This window comes from Miscanthus floridulus, chromosome 3, assembly GCF_019320115.1.
Source record: "Miscanthus floridulus cultivar M001 chromosome 3, ASM1932011v1, whole genome shotgun sequence".
In the NCBI taxonomy this organism is placed as follows: domain Eukaryota; kingdom Viridiplantae; phylum Streptophyta; class Magnoliopsida; order Poales; family Poaceae; genus Miscanthus; species Miscanthus floridulus.
Window position 1 is genome coordinate 91,202,253 of NC_089582.1, and position 6,336 is coordinate 91,208,588.

The 6,336-nt window shown below is 40.8% G+C and overlaps 1 non-coding gene across 1 annotated transcript; it reads left to right on the forward strand.

Moving 5' to 3' along the window:
* Positions 1-353: 353 nt before the first annotated feature.
* LOC136547821 (small nucleolar RNA R71) lies at positions 354-462 on the forward strand. The gene has a single exon (XR_010781770.1). It is a non-coding gene; the product is annotated as a small nucleolar RNA R71 (small nucleolar RNA).
* Positions 463-6,336: the final 5,874 nt, after the last annotated feature.

Below are 6,336 nucleotides of genomic sequence, written 5' to 3' on the forward strand. Positions count from 1 at the left end.
GGCAGTTGTTTCCTGAATGCCTAGTGTTTCCACACTCTTCACATGTCATGCGAAAATCATGAATGTGCATGACTTCTTGCATCTTATTGGCTTGATCTTTGAGCTTCTTCATTAGCAGGTCCATCTTGGCAGACAACATGTCTACATCCTTGAGTTGATGCATACCTCCACTTCTCTTTTGGGCCTAAACTCGTTCTTTATTCCAACCTTGGTTGGAGGCCATCTTCTCCACAAGAGTTGTTGTAGCTGGTATGGTGAGTGATAGGAATGCACCTCCAGTAGTAGCATCCATAGTCTTATGGGTACTATTGGTCAACCCATGGTAGAAAGTCTACATGAGCAGCCAATTCTCCATCCCATGATGAGGACATTCTTATATGTAATCTTGGAAGCGTTCCCATGCTTTAGGGATAGATTCATCATGTTGTTGCTAAAAACTTGAGATTCTCCCATGCAGAGCATTAATCTTGCCTGTGGAAAAGAACTTTGCTAGGAAGGCAGTGGAGCCATTATCCCATGTAGTGTTTCTATCTTTGTTGGCGTAGAACCATTGCTTTGCCTTCCCCAAAAGTGAGAATGGAAAGAGGCGAAGTAGTATGGCATCTTTGATAACTCCTTTGATGGTGAAAGTGTGATAGATCTCTAGGCAGTGTTGGAGATGTGCACTCGCATCTTTATGTGCCTTTCCACAAAACTGGCTTGCTTGCACCATGTAGATGAGAGCTGGCTTGAGCTCAAATCCATTGTCTCCAACATTGACTATTGGTCCAGTATGAATGTTGGTTGCAGTTGGAGTAGAGAATTCACAGAGATTGTTGTCAGCTATGGCTTCAAATTCTAGTGTTAAGCTTCGCCTTATCTGGTTGTCTTCTGACTCTAAAGCTAAAACTTTCTTGAGTTTAGCCTTAGTTCTCTTAAGTAATGCTTCTGGATCGTCAACGTAGTTTGTTGGAAGGTCAAAACTAGTCATACATTACACTGCATAAGATACACAAGTAGACAACACAAGGGTAAGCCTGTTTTAGCAGAGGTTAATGGTTATCTTGATCATATCAATAAGTATAAGTTTATCAATACTTTCTTTGCCTAGCTACCTTCCTTAGCAATGGCGCCAAAAATGCTTGTTGGTATTTATTAACTTATCACTTGTTTTAGTAGTCACCTAAACCTAATGTCTACATCTCTTAACATTATGTTACTAGGTTGTCATCCCTAGTGATGATGCTAGAGATGCTTGTTGGTACTACCTAGTATTACTACTAGAGTAGTTCTATATTATTTTATGTGACTAGAATATATATATATATATATATATATATATATATATATATATATATATATATATATATATATATATATATATATATATATATATATATATATGAATGAAAGAAATCATCAAACACACAGATAATATACCATTGTAGCACTTCACCTGAGAGTATTCCAAGTATTGTCATTTATATTTTTTACATAGGGAAGGTCTGGCATGGACATGTATTGATAACTTATACTATTGATGGAGAAGTAAACCATAACCAATATTCTACTCACAACAGGGGTAAGTCATAAGATAAGATGTGTATATAATAAGTGTTGATTAATGATAATGGTAAATCACTCAGATTACTCCTTTCTATGGCATTAGCATGGTTAAGTAGAATATTAGAGGAATAATTCCTAAGTCATTCTTAATTACAAGTCAACACATACATTGATTAGTACAATTACACTTAATAATCATGGTTAAGATCAACTTCATATCTACACATAAGGGATGATTAAGGTTTTTGCCTTCTCAAATGACTTTTGCCTCAGGGGGTGGTGGGGGCTGGTATATATAGGCTGGAGCATCAATCCTGAGCTCACAGATCAAACCAACTTGAATAAATGACATAGATGCAATCTAGGAGGCAGTGGAGAACCGACATAACAATGAGGGGCTGACATGTGCGCCCTAGGGGCTGGCCGGCCTATAGGTAGGGTCGGCGCCTCGCCCTCCGCTTTAGTGGGGTGTCCTCTCGAGCCTTCTGGGGTTGTTTTCACTGTGGATAAGCATGATTAAGTTGACATCTAGGTCCACCTTGATGATTTTCTAGACAAACCCTGCAGAAAATACAGATTCACCAAAACTCGTGGAATTTGTTAGTTTAACCCCCTAGACCTTTGTTGGTGATTATATTTTTGCCCTTATACATGTTATATTGACGGTTTATAATGGTTGTTAACTAGAGTCAACAAACTCCCCCAAGCTTAACCTTTGCTAGTCCCTGAGCAAAGTAAAACTCAATAAATGGATCTGGAGTTGCATCAACGCTTTCACTCCTCTAAAGTACACATGCGTTCAAACAAAAATTCTCCTCCAGATTACAATAAACTGATCTGACTTTTAAACATACCCATATTACCTTCAACCACGGGGCTTCTTAGCCTTCACTTAGGTCTTGAGCAATTGAAAAACAGAATGATGAAGTCAAGCACTATGTATTAAGTTCTTTGCTCAACCATTATTCTGGAGTTTTTATAGATTTTCAAAATAAAATTTAGAGCTTCCATTGTATGACACTCTCAAGTCTCTCAATAAATGTGGTATTTATGGATTCTCACCAAGGCAATAGTGATGTTATGCCTTTCTCTTCCTACAACTAAGGTTTATGTGGAGCTCATTGGAGTGGAGATAGCATAAAAAAGCATACTTGCAATACATTTATTGTAAAGTCAAACCTCGGATCCAAAGAGAGTTGAGTCATACAATCAAATCAAGATGTACATATATATGGATTTATATGGTGACTAACCTAATTCTACTATGCTCCTTAAAAACATATCTCTGTTTTTGAAACTTGGAAACAACTTTGCAAGAGAACATGGGCTATCTTATTCATCTTTTTCTTTTTTTCTTTTCAGGTGGGCATATGAGTACCCATTGTTTTCAATATCTCAGACACCTGTCCATTTTTTTCAAGAATAACTTTTGCATAGCCACATGCTTCTTTTCTGCACAAAACTTTTGAGAGATAGCAACAAGAACTTGGAGCATTTATTTGGTGGATATCCTATCAAGCATATTTTTATGTTTACTTTTAGTGTAGGAGTAAAATATTTTTGGGAGGATCTAAATAGAATGGCATGTTTTTGTGCCTATCCCTAGTGTAGGAGTAGTACAAATGTGGGTGGTGTGTACGTGATCTTGATTTTAAGAGCATGACAAACCTCTCATAAGGGTCAATAAAGCTTGACTAAACTCAATGCAAAACAAGCAGCATATATGAGTGGAAATTTTCCTGTTCTAAATATCATATATGGCTCTGGTAGGGATTCAAGCTTTGTCATATAGGAGCTCATCATAAAGTATTTTTTTGTTTTTCAAAAGACAAATCTTTAGAAGTTTAGTATCACTTGGAACAAGATAAACAATAGTTCATACCTTCTCATTCATATCCGTTAATTACGTAAAATTAGATCAAGCATATCCTACCCATGAGTTTCAAGTTCAGAGTAAATCCTTATACCAAAGCAGTCTTATCCAAAATTCGAGAGAATTCAAGGCTGAAAACTAGAAACTTAAAAGGAATTGCAACAGAGCAACTATTCATCATTTCCATTACAAGAGATTATCCTTAGAGTGCATTTAATTAGCTCTTAAGAATCTAGACACACATTTTATTTTGTTTTCATCATTTTTTTTACCTTACTAATGTATATATAAGACAGAGATAAATTATAGCAAACATATAAAAGTAATGAGAGAGATAAAAGAGAGGGGGTACAAAGATTATACCAAACCACGCTCTTGACACAGTTAGGACTCTAAGTGAAGCCTGCTTGCCTCCCTCTAGACCTAGCCTAACTAGCTATGCCCTAGAATTGATGGAGCTCTGAGGACGATTAAGGTTTCTGCCTTCTCAAATGACTTTTACCTTAGGGGGGTGGCAGGGGCTGGTATATATAGGTCGGAGCCTAAATCCTTAGCCCTCGGATCAAACCGACTTGAATAAATGGTGTAGATACAATCCAGGAGGCGGTGGAGAACTAACATAACAATAGGGGTCTGACATGTGGGCCCTAGGGGCCGACCGGCCCCACTTGGCGTCGCCTTGCCCTCTGCTTCGGTGTGGTGTCTTCTCAAGTCTTCTAGAACCTTTGTTGGAATTTGTTAGTTTAAATCCATAGACCTTTGTTGGTGATCATATTTGTGCCCTTATACATGTTATATTGACGATTTATAATGGTTGTTAACTAGTGTCAACACCTACCCATTATGATCTATGGTGGATTCTTTTCTAGGTGGTTCTGTCAGTGTGCTCTTGGCACCATTGTTGTTCGATGGGGGCACCTTGATCGAAGTTCATCCTGGATTGGAGGAGCGCTACCTGAGCCTTTACTGACACTATGCCATAGACCTAGATTGGGAGCATTGGTGGCTCTACGTCCCCAACAATGAGCGACAGTTGCTGCTGACTTTTTCTCATGATCGGCTACGTCCTAACACGCTAGAATCATGGTTGAGGACACCAACCCTATCAGAACCGCAGCATTTTCGCTTATTACTTGATGTGATTGAGGAACTGAAGGACCGAGGACTAATGACGCCGAGGGTGATCTGTACCTTCTTTAGCCATTGGGTACTCTCCTTGAAGATGAGGGGCCACCCCTAGTGGGTGTTCTAGGGCGCGAGGGACGCTACAATCAAGTCGAGCATCCCCATCCACGTGAAGGAGGTAGATGATCTAATGATGATAGCTATTGCAGTGTCCACACCAGATCGTGGCGATGGGGAGGCCCCGAATGCCTTCCACGCCAGCAATCCTCCTCTGATAGATGGACCTCTCGTCAGCGTGGTCTCTTGCCCACCACTAGTTCCTCCTTCGAAGGTGGATCATCACCGTACCACTATTCATGTTGTTTATCCTCATTTAACTGAATATGCGAGCAATGCTCACACTAGCTAGTATGTGTTCATGCTGTTTAATTTAACTAGTATTTGGAATTTGCCTACTTTCTCAATAGGCGAACATCGGTGTGATGGTGTCCTAAGCCTCATTGGCCTTGGAGCCCAGTTCTTCATCTGTGGTCATGCTCAAAAAGCATCCCCATGAGGCATCCCCTGTTGGGGGCAGGCACCCACGATTCTATGCCATGCTACACCGGTAAGTTCGGTAAGTCATTTGCATTCTCAATCCGATCGCTCTCCCCCTTCGCCTATATGGACTTGAATCTGGCTTGCATTGTGCAGTGCTTTCTCCATGATAGCACCATCCCTAGTCATGGGGCTTCCACCCGGTGTTGCCAGAGAGTCATCCCATCGCCGCATGACAACGCCATCCCCGATTGTGGAACTAAGGACGTGGGTCCATACCCTGCAGCTGTGCGCGCAAGCTACCAATGATGCGGCCTTCCACGTAGAAATAGCGAACAATTTGGTCACCGCAGAGGAGAGCCTTTGAGCTCTGCCAGCCCGCCTTCGAGCCATGGTGACCGAAGCCATTCATCACAGGGTTGCCATGGCGCTAGCTACCGCCCAGCTTCAGATTGGCATAGCGGTGAACGTCCGGGTGGCGGAGCAGGGTTTTCCGCTGGGTTTGACGGACGATGACATCGCTGATCTGATCGAGAGTTTTGAGCCAGCCGCCAACGCCATCTTACCGAAGGTGGACGTGGAGCTGATCCTACATACCAACCTCAACCCTTGATCTGTGGGACATATCAGTAGTATTAGTAGTCATGAATAGGTTTGATATATGGGATGCCCTTGCAAATATGTGAAGTCTTATTTGCATGTTGGTGTTAACTTTTGTTGAACTTTGTATTAGGTGGGTTAAACTCTATTGAATGTGGTGTAGCTTAGGTCCTTTGGTTATTTTGTAGCTAGTTTCTAGCCCCTATTGGTTGCTTTTTGCTACAGATTTCTTTCTAGTTGTCTTTGATCTGATCTATAATATGCTAAACATTTATGAGTGCCTTAGATCATTGTTGAAGCCAACTTGTGTCTTCGATAAATTTTGTTGACCTTGAAAGAACCATGCAACAAGGAGTTCATCTGAACAAGTGTCACCTCGATCTAATGTAGAATGAAGGAGCCATAGCTGTTGACTTTTACTATGAATGCAAGAAAGTCCGCTCGTTGAGTATTTGCTCTCTTAGGATAGAATAAAGTGTCGTACATAGTAGCAACCAGTCTACCCCTCGACTGTCGTGACTACTTGGATTGGAGTGAAATAAGTATAGAAAAGACCTAGCATAACTACACTAGGCATTCAGGTGTCAAGCGTGTCATGGTAGTCAAAAGCTCTTTCTCCAAATTCACTTCTTGTGTCCAGCTTTTCTACCACACTC